Genomic DNA, 13,535 nt, shown 5'->3' on the forward strand with positions numbered 1-13,535 from the left:
CCTTGCTGTTGAAGTTAGTTAAAAACTTGGACTGGGCAAAGCTTGTTTGAAATATGGTCTCCCATGATAATTCTCTTTGAAGGGTATATTTAATGCTGAGTTTATGTCATTACTAGCAGAAACCCATGCTGGAAGCTGACAGAGGTACCTTCAAAATCAGGAAGCCTTAGGGCTTCTACGCTAAGCCCTTCTTAGGGTAGAAGGGCTTCCCCTTCCCTAGGATAACTGACTGTCAAAGGAAAACCATCCCAACTGTAAAATGAAAACCTTTTGCATTGGCCACGTGCTTGCTGGACCATGAATGAGAAGAGAAGGGTTGTGTGACCCTCCTGAACTTCAAACTTCAGCCTTCCCAATCAATTGCAGATACTCAGGCTCCCACATAGAAATCAGAAATGAAAAAAAACCTTACTGAAACGTCTTAAAACTTCAGCTGAAGTATTATTCATGCAAATTGAATGTCAGTGTAATGGAGAATTTCATTTCACTCTGGCCAGTACCTGTATGCGTATTATAATTCTTTGCATTTAATAACCCAAACGTGGCTCAGGAGCTATGCTCAGCAGTATTCCTAAACTACGGCAGAGACATGGTGTAACGGTGGCTCCCCTCAAAAGCAGAGCTGGTTGCTTAGGAAGGGGAAAGAATGATGCTAGTGAGTGAATAACAGATCACTCGCTCATCTAGACTGGAAAAAGAAATGATAGCTAGGCCATGACAGTGATCTAATTCAGATACAGGAATAAAATAATTCCCAGTTCAAATAAATTGAATTTCCAAAAGAGAAGTGTTAATGCATAAATCATGCTAGAGATAAAGTTCCTCATTTCCCAAAGTTAATTGTGGCAACGTCCTTAAGTCAGAAGTCCTCACCCGGCATAGGTAAGGGTGGTGCTGGTGTGGCAGAATTAAAACAGCGGGATGGTAGGTTCGGAGGGGTAAAGGGCAGCCCATGCGGGTGGGGCACTAAGGGATGGAGCTGAGAACCTACAGAAGAACCACGTCCTGTAACTACATCTAGAGTGATATTCCCCATAATACACCAATTCTGTGCCTATTGATATAACGTGAAACTGGCAATTAAACTGCAGTCCCACGGCTCTCACCTGCCTGACCTAATACATCCATGATCGCAGGCTTGGCAGTTTTAGTTAAAACAGGGATGGGGGGGTGGTTTTCTTTCATGTCACTTAATTAAACTCTTGCTGTGGTCTGTTTGTGACAAAGGTATATCATGCATGTCAGCAGGCCTAGTGCTGTGTTAAAGTAAAGACTCTTGCAACTGTAAGTTAATGTCTGTGGCCTTGTTCTCTATTATTCACCTTGTGTAACATAAATATTTATTGTATATTTATATAATTTTATGTTTTTTGGGAAAAACTGAAATTGGCATTAAAATTTAAAAGCAACTGCGTCACATTGTAAATATAATTAAGCTATATTTAAGTGTACTGATTAACATAATATATGTTTAACTATAGAGTTTTTTATGTTTTTAAATATATTTTCAAAATATATATATATATAAAACTTGGGGGTTTTTGGGGGACCATGTGACTCTTTTCTCTAATTGTAAAACAAACCTGAGTTTTACTATAAAGATGTGTGTTCTTTGTTTTAAAACAATTTTTACTTTATTTTAGCAATAAAATCTCACTCGGAGGGCAGATAGCCCCCTGTTTCATAGCCGGACAGTTAGCATGGGGAGGGGAGGGGTGGCAAGGATTTACTTTCCATAAAAGTTGGGGATGCTCACGGAATGATGTATTTCCATTTAATTCTAGCACATAAGTCCTCGTGGGACTAAAAACCCATGAATGACACAGATATATGATTTTATTCAGCCATAAAATAATGAGCGTAATGGAAGTGAGGGGGAGGGGTTACTAACCTTAGTAACTAAGGAATAAGTGAGACATAAACTCAATAGCTATAGTCCAGTCATGTACCTGATTTTTAAATGGTGTCATGTATATTTATATCCCCTGCGCTGAACTTATTTATGACCCCACAGAGTACTAGGAGTGGAATTCCTTGGATTTAACATATTGTTAGCATTTCTAAAAGAATATGCTCTACTATAACTGCCAAGCCTTTGTATATTTAATTATCCCATAGCCCTAGAACAATCAATAAATCTTCATGATGAATAGAAAATGTTCATATAACTTAAGGGGGAAAAAAAAGCACAAGCCCAAACTCTTAAAAAATTCCATTGCTGCAAATTTCCCAAGAGCCCAGTGCCAGCACCGTCTCCACAAGAACCGAGGAAATGGTGCTTCTGCAGATTATCATTTATATTAAACACACATGCGTGCACATTGCTTGCTTTATTGTTGTCTTAAAATAAGCTAACGGAAGCAGAAACAGATACTCAAACCATTGGCGTATGGAAGGATGGGGCCATGTTATTACTGCGCCATGTGCCTGCTCCTGGCTGCGGGAGGCGGCTCCGCTCGGACCCTGCCTCCTGCCCTAGATAGGACACAGGTAGGTGAGGTTGGTTTAGCTTATTTTACTGTTAAATATATGGCACAGGTACCTAGGGAATGAAATGGGCACCCTCAAAATACATATTTGAACTACAGAGGAAGATACGGGAGCTAACCATCCATCCATCCATCCACTCCACTGAATCCTAGCTCTGTAGGGGAAAAGAAAGATACTTCCATAGCTTTCATCACTTGGAGCAGAAATAAAGGCATATAACTAGACTTTTAAATTACTCAGCCAGAGAACAGCAGCAAACAGTAAAAGAAGATTTTTGAAGAGAATCTCAAGGCTACATTTAAGCGCAATGAGAGGGGGAGGACATTTATTTCAGTTTGTCCCAGGTGGATCCAATACACTGCTTCCAGAGGCTACTTCTCCTAATTAAGATCTCATTGAGAAGACACCTTCTGGCAGGGCAATTAAAATGAAAAAGGAATGGATGCACTTGTTTGGAGTAAATATAAAGAACACCAAGGCCTAATCTTGTGATGCTATTTTAAAATTAGGAAGGTTCAGTAGGGGGTGTTTTGGAAGAAAAGAAGATTTTTCTGAATTTTTTTTTCAGTGGTGATTTTTTTTTTTTAACCACTTGCTACCATTTTGGGCAAAGACTGTGGTATCAATATAAATCAATGGAGTTGAACTCATAGCTTTTTTTGATGCCTGTGGGAGAAGAAGGCCTGGAGATGGCATGAGTGGGTCCAATTTTTCCAAGCAAGATCTGGATTCACCTGTGGAATTTGAGATGCTTCTGGAAATCCAGTCTTAAATCTCATCATGTGAGATGGCGGCAGAAAGCACTCAGAGGTAAGCTGCTCTTTGCTACACCAACCCCTTGTTGAGGTACACAACACATAGCTGCTGGTTTTTGCTTTGCTGTGCAAGAATGAGTCTCTAAAACCTGCCTGTAACCTGACCGCTTCTCTCAGGGGTCCATACCGAAGTCACAAATATGTGTATGTATTTATCTAGATGTAAAATATCTAGTGGTACTGCTGGCTGATCTCTGTTGATCAGGCTGGTGCCGTGTTATTGACTCCATATGGGATTGCAGCCACCCCACCTGTTCCTACAGGTTCCCCGTCTCCGTAGGAATAACCTGCAGAGGGAACCAAGGAGTGGCAAGTCCTGGTAATTCCCGGTCCGCAGGAGGGCCGCACAGGCAGTGAGGGTTTCCCTGCTGCCAGGAGCCCTCAGCCGCATCAGTTTGCAGCCAACACCGCTGATCTCACCAGTCCAACCATTGCCAGTTTGCTCACACAGGGATTTTAGGGGATAAGGAGAAGGATTTGGTGCAGAGCTGCAAGGCTTCTTGTCTAAATCCCTCCTTTCTGCCTCTACCAGCTGGGCAAAGTACCTGTGCAGCATTGGGAAGAGGCAGCGAGCTGCAGGGCCAGGGCTATCCGTTACCACTGGGATTTGCACGTGCGGGTTTGCCTTTAGTCCCCACTGTGGCAAGGGGATGCTGCAGTGGGCTGTCCTGCCCACCACCCAGGACTGGCACCACCTTACAACTGCAGAAGGCTGTGGCTGGGCTTGGAGGCTCTTCCAATAGGGCCAGGTAGATAGCTAGAATAAAATGGGCTCGGGAAAACTGGGCTAAAATGTTTGGAGAAGAAAGTTGTTTGTATGTACTGATACCAGCGAGCAGAAACCTGAATTCCTGGTACAGGTGTTGCTCTTATCCATTGGCACAAGGTGAAATAATGGTCTCCCTTATCTTCCTCTGAACCTGAATGTCGTGATTTAACCTCAGTGGGCAACTGAGCACCACACAGCCACTCACTCACTGTCCCCCCCGGTGGGATGGGGGAGACAATTGGAAGAATAAAAGTGAGAAAACTCGTGGCTTGAGATAAAGACAGTTTAATAATTGAAATAAAATAGTAATAATAATAGAATATACAAAACAAGTGATGCACAATGCAATTGCTCACCACCCGCTGACCGATGCCCAGCCAGTTCCTGAGCAGCGGTCACCCCCAGCTAATTCCCCCCAGTTTATATACTGAGCGTGACATTGCATGATATGGAATGTCCCTTCGGCCAGTTTGGGTCAGCTGTCCTGGCTGTGCCCCCTCCCAGCTTCTCGCTGGCAGGGCCTGAGAAGCTGAAAAGTCCTTGACTAGTGTAAGCACTGCTCAGCAACAACTAAACATCAGTGTGTTATCAACATTATTCTCATCCTAAATCCAAAACACAGCACTGTGCCAGCTACTAGGAAGAAAATTAACTCTAGCCCAGCCGAAACCAGGACACTGAATAAACTCCCTTCGTATCCCAGTAAAGAATGCCAGAGCAGGAACTCCAAAAGTGTTTTATTTATTTAATAGGAGTAATCTCTCGGGTGATATGCGAACGGTGGGTTACAAGGAAGAAATGTATCCTGCTAGGAGTGCAGAGTTTTGCACTTTCAGAAATGGCATCTCATGCGTCTGCGCTCTGAAAATGTTTCCCCTTGCTAAAATAATTCTTTCCTCATACCATCCCCTCCTCCCCCTTATTAAAAAAAGACCCCGAGCAAACAATCTGGTCTAGCTTAAGTGTATAAACTACTGGAATTTCCAAGTTAAACCTGCAGTTCATGTACGTAAACCAAGCTATCTTCTCCTACTGCGTTATATTGGTTATAATAGCCTTTTAAACTACTCAGACTCTAAATAAGAGCGTAGGTACTTACTGCACTAAATATTGCTTCAGCTGGCATCTACACTGAGGATTTTAAATTATCCTAATAAGGCTTCCAATTATAATTTTTTCTGACCTTTAACTAAAGACCACTCTGCTGGGAGACTCATGCTTGCTCTAACCCCAGTGTGGTCCTTCATAGAAGTTTCACTATATTTGGACTCCAGTCTTGGGAATCTGTTATTTAGAGACAATATAAAGTATGTGCGGCCATGTTTGTGTAACAAAAATAGCTAGTGCTGCCAACGTCGTCATTTACACCCATGAAACAGCCCAAGGAGGCCATTTCACTCCCGGTTCTACGTTCCGCTCTTACTCAAACGCACATAACACATACATGCACAGATTGGTACAGCTATAAAATTGAATGGAAGTACGTACGCAAAAGAGCTTTGAGAAATGTAAAAAGAACAAATCTAGTGAACTTTGTTGCAAGCAAAGTACAGATGATGTGACGCGGGACCGTTGCATCTTAAGTGCTGCTGCTGCCGCCCCTTTTCGTAGCGGGATGGACATCCCCACCTTTGCCAGTCAACTCTCTTGTGGAGCAGGAATAAGCAACAACAAATGAATACCTAAAGTCCTGTTCAGTTACAAGTACATTTACTTGAACAAACAGCACACAGACAACTCTTTTCTTGCCCAAGCTGTGCAGCATTTTTTTTTTCTTCCTGTCCCTCTGGCCTGCTTTATTCATGGGACAAACAAAATTGCCATCTTTGACGTCCCTGTGTGGCTCAGCCCACCTGGAGAGCAACACTTGTCTCAACCACAACAGGAGTACATTTATTTAAAAAAAATAAATAAAATCACTACATCACCTCAAAAAAATATCCTTTCTGCCCGGTTGGAGCTACTGCTCCAGAGGGGTACGGTCAAATGGATGTGGTGCTGGTGTAGGTGTGGATCTCTCTGCTGACAGGAGGCTCCTGCCGGCGCTGGGATGCAGCAACAGGGTGACTTCTGCTCATTTCATCTAATGTCAAATCACCTCCCAGAGGGTTACATCTTTTAGCCACTATTCCCTTGGATTTGATTGACATATTAGTCTTAGAGATGCCATAGTCTGGCTGTTTAATTCTGAAGGGTACACAAGAAAGTCTCACTCAGCTTCAGCTTAACTATTCACAACAGCCATATTATCTTACACTTTTCTTCCTTTAAATTTCCCCTCCTTGCTGTCAGCTGTGCTGGTGTGGAGTACTCGCCTCTCGTTTCAGGGGAGATATAAGTTCAGACATGCTCATTCAGTCTCGCTAATAGCTGCTGGTACATACCTCCGAGCCACGCAGGTCTCCGACAAAGAGCTGTCATGGCAGGAGAGGGGCCGCAGGGATGCAGCTTTGGAAACCGAAGGGGACCCTCCGCTTGGGAAGGCAGGGCACGGCAGCCTGCAGCCGGCTCTCCTTGCCTTGCTACGTAATGTTTGAATAGAGATGTAGTAGGTATAAAACAGGCATTCTTATTAGCTCACTGCAAGGCATGACACGGTGTAGGTGACCCCGTGCTTAAATTCTGACAACTGGTAGTCTCCGCTTAGTGCTTCAGGAGGAATAAGCCATGTTCCTGTTTTCAGAAGTCTTGTTGCAAACGAGCTGTCTAGTGAAATGGAAATTCATCACCTGAAGTGCTAAACAGCAGCTTTGTTTTCCAAGGGGAAACTAAGGCAAACGCTCAGAAGAGGCTATTGGAGGGAAAGCATCGGTTTGCATGTTCCCTTAGAATATGCATTACCTTTAGCTTCCCAAAAAGCTAAAAATCTTCATGTGACTGTATGAATCGAGGCCTCGATAGTCAGGTATTTTATTCCGGTAAGCCTCGTGAGCACAGGGACCACAGGACCCTATTTGCCAGCTGTTAAATTCAGCTTGCGCAGCATGGGACACAGAGAAAAGGCAGACGAGCACATGAAATCTCTTCATAAATCTGTCAGGTAGGCATCCGCGGTTAGCAGTAGCAGAGCTCTTCTTGTCTGTGCCTCCTCTAAATTAAACCAGAGATTCCAGGCATAACTCTGCATGTCCTTACGGCTTTATAATTGTTGCCTGCATGGCAAGTCAGAGAAATAACGAGGATAAAGTAGTGCAAACAATAGCTATACAAGCTAATTAGCCCTGCCTGTCACTGAAAATAATACAGTGGATGGGCTGACGATCTAAAGCCTTGCTTGAACTTTCAAGGCAGGAAGTTAGTGCGAAGAGATCCTGAAATAAAGCATTCCTGTAGCCCGAGATGATTTTAGGGGTCTGCAATCCATTACCTGCTCAATGGTCACATCATAAATTCCCCTTTAGAACCACAATACTCTGTTACGTGCTTCATAACACAATAGATATTTACGATTTCTAAGAATTGGTGCAACATCTCTAATGAAGTATGTGTCAGGTATTATGCAGGGCTATAACTACGGTATGATTTACAGTTTGGTGCCAGACTACCGAAATGACCACCTACGCAGTGATGTGTTGGAGCATTTCAGAACAAAGCTGCAAGCCTGGAAACCTCTGCAAATCTTCTTTCTTGGAGCTTTCATTTTTCTCTCCTTTAAATAGGACAATTTCTCCTTAATCACAGAGCGTAATTCTGCCTTTGAAAAGGACAGTGTCTACTGAATTTAGTGGGAGGATTGAAGACCAACTCAATAAATCAATAGAGAATAAACCTAGCGAAAGTCATTCTGTACAATATCAGTTTTTAGCTCAGGAGGTCCCTGGTATGAAGACCGGTGGAGGAGTATTCTGGGAAGCAATTGCTATGAAATTGCCTGGTTTCTACCCCTGTCCTGGGCATCGGCTGTTGGCCACCGCTGGAGGTCAAGCATGAGGGTGGCCAGACCGGTGGTCTCATTTGGTGTGGGCTTTCTCAGAAATGAATCTCTGCACTTGCAGAGTAACGTGGACAAAGCTGCTGTACCAGGCGGGGCTGGCAGGAGGACCCGGACCCCGCCGCAGCATGCGCCTGCGTGGCTTCCAGCCCTGGTGACCACTGACCCCGCAGGAGGGGTGAGTGGGACCTCGCCTGGTCTGGGAGGCTGCTCCGAGGGCACGGCGGGGTAGAGGCCTCTCCTGGGGGCCTGAAAACAACCACATGTGTAACTTCTTCCTGCTACTTTGGTCTTCACGCTCCTAAATTGTGTGAGTTCGGCTTTCTGGTAAATTAAAGTCAGGCCAGCGGTCTGTTTCAGATTTACATATGTGTATTTGAGATACAGCTAGCCGAGGGAATCAAGCAAGGATGAGAAACCCGTCGTGTCTCGGCGGTGCCACAGACTTGACACATGGCCTCAGGCACATTCGAGGTCACCGGCTCTGCTTTCCCATTGAGTTTTGTCTTTTTGTCATCGTTGTTGTTGTTGTTGCTCTGACTGTTGTTGATTACATTTTTTTAGCAGGTTGCTAGCCGCAGAGCCCTGCGCTCGGGCGTGGGCTGATGTCCTGCAGCTGTGCGGCCAGCCAGGAATTCCCACTTTGCTTTGAAGCAGCTGAGCTTGTTCCACCCAGTGGTTTTAATCCTCCACCAGACAGAGTGCAGGCCCTCTGCTCTGGTTCAGGGCTGTGGCCACCATCTACTTCTGCCTCTTCATGTGCTACAGATCATACCCAGAGGTTTCGGTCATTACCCAGGAGGGGGTGTTGCTGTGTCTGTCCCTAAGCATCGTTGGGTCCCAGCAAGGAGGCACTTAAGGGTTTGCCTGTAGGGTCCTGCAGTGTTTTGCAATGTGTCGGTGTTAGAGCAGTATGATTATTTCCGAGCTGGTGCACTGTTGGCTTTGCAGTAGGGGAAGTTGGTGCTTTTTCAGCATCTGGCGTGTGAGCGTAGTTGGGTGCTGCCTTTGCCTGGAAGCACCCTGATGGAAAGGCAGCGCATGGCATGCACCCACGCTATGGGCACGCCACCACCACGCAGGCAGCGCCCTCCCGTCCCCTCCCTACCCATAGCTTGGGGAGCCCCAAAACTGACTAAAAATGAGCATGGTTTTGGGCTGGAGGAGAGCCACAGCCCAGCTCCTGTGGGAGGAGGAGGATGGGTCACCCAAACCTGCTGTGGCAGGCGAGGGCTCCCATCCCAGCTGGCTGTGCCGGCCGGGTGCTGTACCATGCCAAACCCCACAGGGGCCCTTTTCCCCTCGGGGTCCACGCTGCTCAATGGCTACTGCAGATCTGCCTTCATCTGGAGAGATTTTTAATGCTGACTTTTTTTAATCCTATATCATCAAACCCACACAAGCTATCCTGAACCCAGAAAGTGTACATGGGAAGCCTCTGCGAGCTGTATCGATGCAGAGCTCCACCAGCCTCCCACAGCTGGGTGACACGGAGGCACCCACGTGTGTCAGGCTGGCGTAGGTGTCTTGTGGACCTTGCCAAGCCTCGTTCCAACCTACCCCAAATGCCATGACCCCCACAGATGCCCATCCCACCACGGATTTTGAACTTTCTGTCTCCAGCCCCACCTTTGCGCACTGAGAGGCAACTCCCCCAAAGCGCTGCATCCTCAGCGGCACAGCAAACCCCACGCTTCAGGATGGGGTGACTGCTGCGCATCGGGCTTTGCAGGCTCATTTCTTTGGGTGCACTCGTCCTGTTGCTCAGCTGTTGGGTTCACAAGTGGCCAGCGAGCAGTGCCGCATGGTGCTGGGGCTCGCGGGGCGGCAGCCAGGCACGCACCGGGCAGGAGGGTCGTGAGGAAGAGGGTGCTTTGGCACCTGCGAGCCAAATGACTGTGGGAAAGGTTTGGCATCTGATCCAAAATGCTAGGCACTAATTGCAGTTCAAAGGATCAGGACTGAAAAATAGTGTCTCTCAGAGGCACTGAGAGCAGCTAGCGGGAAATTGTATTTCCCATGAAGTGCTGCATAAGCTGGCAAATCTCTGTCATCAGGGAAGTTTTAATTGTCTGTCCTTCTGAAGTCTCAGGGAAAAAAATCAGAATGGTGTTTTGGAGAACTTTTTCCTTTCTAGTGGCTACCAAATGTTTTGAAGCCCCGTGTGGCTTGGCTTCCCTACAGGGAGAGACTTCTACAAGTTTAGATAACTGGTTCTGTGGTGTCTGCCCGTGTAGATGGAAATGGACTCTATTGAACATGTATATTTAAAAAAAAAAAACCAAAACCAAAAAACAAACCAGAAAAGACTTTCTGCCAAAGCTGTGATTGCTGCGAGTAGTAACTAGGGAGTTGCAAGAACTTGTATTCAAAGTACAACATTTGAGCTGCAGAGATAAAACTGCCTCCTCTCTTCACATGGCAGGCACGCTGATCCGTCTTCGTGGGCCAGCTTGGTCTACAGGGCAGCAAACCTAGTGTTATTCCTTAATAGATCTATTCCAGACGTAACAAGTGTACCTGGGAGAAGAATTTGGGCCAGTGACACCATTTGGCTTGGGAAGTATAACAGGATTTGACTAAACATTACTGTGATTAGGGAAAGTGTTTCTTTCAACTACTACCACCATACTTCTGACCTACAGTTTTCTTTCTTTTGAGATGAGCAATATATGACGCCAAAAACTTTTTTAGTTTTGAAAAACATATTTATGAAGACTTCAGCACGTCACTAGACGCAAAACTCTATCCTTTCTATAAATACATATTGCGGAATATCAGTTCATTGATGTTAAAATATCTGCAATATAAATATTTTGTAATATAAATATAACTCTACATTAAATAACTAAACAAAACCCATGACAGGCTGTGTGAGTCACTAGTGCAGATATATGCTGTATTGATTGCCGATGTGAAGGTCCACTTTGTAGGCTGATTTTATTTATCAGAATACACGCACCGCTCCAAAACTGGAAGTACTCCTACCCACAGAGTATTTAAAGGATGTTCAAAATAAAATACCCCTCTTCAAGTATAAAACTCTGTCAAAGACTTCAGACTCCTCAAGTACACTTCAGGCTTGAAATGACAGAAAATATGGGCTCCAGACTGTTGGGGGTTTTTTTTGGCCTGGCAAACAAATGTTGTGACATCTCCCAGTGAGGTCCCTGGATCCAGCCCTCCCCCGCACAGAGCTGGGCATGCACCGCAAAACAGCTCTTGCACTTGGTGTTTGGATGGGTCCAGTTCAGCCGGGATCCAGCGCTTTCTGCGCTCATCTCCCGCAGACACTCGACCCTAATCCAAAGCTGGGTGTATCGACACCAGCCCATTGAGATGGGTGCACATGAGGGTCTAAGCATCTGACTCTTGTGAGCCTAGGTAATCGGGGACTGGGAAAAATAACAGGACCTGGTATTACCCATCCGAAAATCCCCGTGGATAATTAACTAGCGCTACTTTGGGATCACACCATCACTGGACTCATCCTCTCGGTCCCGCTTCCCTCCTGTCATTTCTCTAACTCCTCATTTGGAGGAGAGCCTGGGGTGAGGACAGGCTTTCTCCAGGGCCACGGCACAAACCTGGCCCCAGGGATGGGCCATCTCAGGGCAAAGCTGCTCTCCCTCCACGAGGGACCTCTGGAGAGCCAATCCCATGGTTAAAATAGCCGTGGGACAGCTCGCAGGACATTTGGCAGGGGTGGCTGTGTAGGTCTGCACTTCACCAAGGGGGTAAGACCTGTTAACAGCTTCACAGGAAGAAAAAAAAAACAGGACAAAGCCATTTCTGGCAGAGGGGACAGGATTTGTTCCAGGAAGGAGCAGCCTGAGGGATCTCTGCAGCCTGGGAAGTGGATGGGACGTCGCCTTCCTGGCTTCTCACAGCCTCGGGGAGAAAAGGCTGAGATGTGGCATGTGGAGGTGACTAGATGGAGCAACTGGAAAGAAAAGTCAGAGAAACTAAACCCAGGGGAAAATGCTGGTAGCTGGGTGAGCGTATTTGCAGGAATGAGAAAAAGGAACGGGAACGATGCAGCCATCCGGGGGAAAAAAAAAAAAACCTCGAAATACCACATTGAGCTGCAGGCCAGGAGATGCCGCTGAGCACAGCGGGTTAGTGAGAGGCTGGAGGGGCCGGGGTGGCTGAACGCAGAGGCCACGAGCTCAACGTGGGGATTCAGACGTGAGCAGCCTCCACTCGGGGCTTGTTCGTGCTTGCGTGCTCTCGGTGTCTGAAACAGAGCAGCTTCGCTAATGAGCAGATGTTTTCTCCATGTGGCTGTTACGACATCCTTTAGTGTTCCTGCTAGAGATGTGTAACAAGTCCCTCCCCACCCACGCTCCGGCTTTGAATACAAGCGTAATACACAGTTGTGCAACAGCATTCACTTCATGCCGCTCCTGACAGTCCAAGGTATGTACAGAAACTAGAGCTTTAAAAATAAAAATAATCCTGCTACTGCTATAAACGACTCGACATTTCTGATCTTCAGACACTCAGCAATCTGCCTTACTCAGAAACCCGAATTTGGGGTTCCCAATGTGCCAGCCACCTGCGCTGCCCGCTTTGCAGTTTCTTCTTACCTGGCCCTGGAGCTGCTTAGTGAGGTCACCCCAGTCCGTACCCAAATTGAGTACAGGACATATGGGCTACCACAGCTGCGGTCCCATCCATCTCCTCCAAACTGACCAGCCATTCAGCATCACACAGCAGCCAGCTCAGCTATGGGGATGCTAAGGGTGTAAAAAAACCATCAGGGTAGTGTAGAGTAACAACTGAAATGTTGTTTACTGGTAAGCCACAAGCGCTTGCCGCTTTCGTGAGCGCTATGATGGGATATCAAAAACTTTTCAGAGAAAACCCCCAGCCATCTGCATGTACCTAATCAATGCAGCAATCAGTTAAAGCCACTGGCAGAGGTGTTGCACGAAGGATGTTGTCTATGCCATGTCCAGCTGTAAAGCGAAAAACCAACCCTGTGGGTTTTAGATAGTGCATACTGTAATTGATGGCTTAATTATAGCCTACCTGAGGCATAAGTCTGATCTCTTCCATTTTTCTGGAAAAGTCTTGTTCAGTTTCTCATTTATCACCTGAGAATTAACGTCTCCCACAGACATCGCAGAAGGTGGAAGAGTAAGTATTGCTTCGGCGCTAAAAACATTTTCATGAAAATGGAACAAATAATAAGTGCTTGTTTGTTTTCACTAATGGATTAGCTGGCCTTTTAAGAGAGATTACTTTTCTTTACTAATCTTATCTTATTTAAATATGCAGTTGTGTGCTTCTCATATTTCGCTCTCTGTGTTTGAATGGTATTTCTGAACCTCCCTAATTGCTGCCGTTATTTGTGCCTGAGCAGGGTGAGGAGTAAAACTCTGCTTTGATTTAAGCAGATGTGTTTGCATATCGCCTAGGTTACCATTTGCATGGAAGGGAAAAAGATCACAACCACAGCATCCTCTGTCTTTCCTGGCTGAACCGTGGCCTGTGGAAAATGCTAAATGCCGAAGAAATCATCAAT

Source organism: Pygoscelis adeliae, unplaced genomic scaffold (genome assembly GCF_000699105.1).
Source record: "Pygoscelis adeliae isolate BGI_AS28 unplaced genomic scaffold, ASM69910v1 Scaffold171, whole genome shotgun sequence".
Lineage (NCBI taxonomy): Eukaryota > Metazoa > Chordata > Aves > Sphenisciformes > Spheniscidae > Pygoscelis > Pygoscelis adeliae.